We start from the raw sequence: 1,015 nt of genomic DNA on the forward strand, positions 1-1,015 counted from the left end.
TATGCTGAGCGTGTGGGTGCCGGAGCGCCGGTCTATCTGGCTGCGGTGCTCGAGTATCTGACGGCTGAAATCCTCGAGCTGGCCGGTAACGCGGCCCGGGACAACAAGAAGACTCGCATCATCCCCAGGCACCTCCAGCTGGCCGTGCGCAACGACGAGGAGCTCAACAAGCTGCTGGGAGGGGTGACCATCGCTCAGGGTGGGGTGCTGCCTAATATCCAGGCCGTACTGCTGCCCAAGAAAACCGCCGCTGGGGGCGCCACTAAAAAGTGAAGAGACCATTTTTTTATTTGACAACCCAAAGGCTCTTTTAAGAGCCACCCACGACATCCGTGAAAAGCAGCTAGACCGTCACTAGTGTCCTATTCTTTTAATGTAAAGACTCGCCACTCTAATGAGATTGCTGTAAATGAGAATTTTTGTGCTTTTTTTTAAGACTTTCAGAATGAGCCAAAATAAAACTAGAACAGCTGTCTGGCTAGATTAGTAAATGTGGCGATTTTGCAGTAAGGGACACGGACATGTAAGTAATAGCTAAAGGCGTCCCTATTAATACGCTGATGGGGAACAACATCATGGAATTCCTCTACAGCAGAAGGGGGCCATTCGAGTCTGAACCGACCCTCTGAAGAGCATGTACCGAAGTATCCCGAAGGGAGAAGGGGAAAAGAGATTGTGTGCCCTAAACTTTAAAATCTTTTGAACGCTTTGGCGGGCTTTTGAAATTTACATTTATCGCTGTGGAAACACGAAGGGAGACAATGGGCATATTTAGGCGTTTTATCGGGAATTTGTAAACTTTTGCATACATTGAGTCGAGTACTTCAGTTGTATTTTGTGACTACTGCTAAAATCTCAACTTAACTTTTGTTCACTTTTGTCTTTAAATGTGAAATGTGCGCATCTCCCAGGCCCATTCAGTTCCTGTAATTGCTGCTCTGTCGATCATATATCTCCTGTATACAGGCAACGTTCAGTTATGTTCTGCGATCAATTTCTAACTTCGCTGCCGCTG

This window comes from Rhincodon typus, unplaced genomic scaffold (assembly GCF_021869965.1).
Source record: "Rhincodon typus isolate 14 unplaced genomic scaffold, sRhiTyp1.1 hic_rhity00000051, whole genome shotgun sequence".
Classification (NCBI taxonomy): domain Eukaryota; kingdom Metazoa; phylum Chordata; class Chondrichthyes; order Orectolobiformes; family Rhincodontidae; genus Rhincodon; species Rhincodon typus.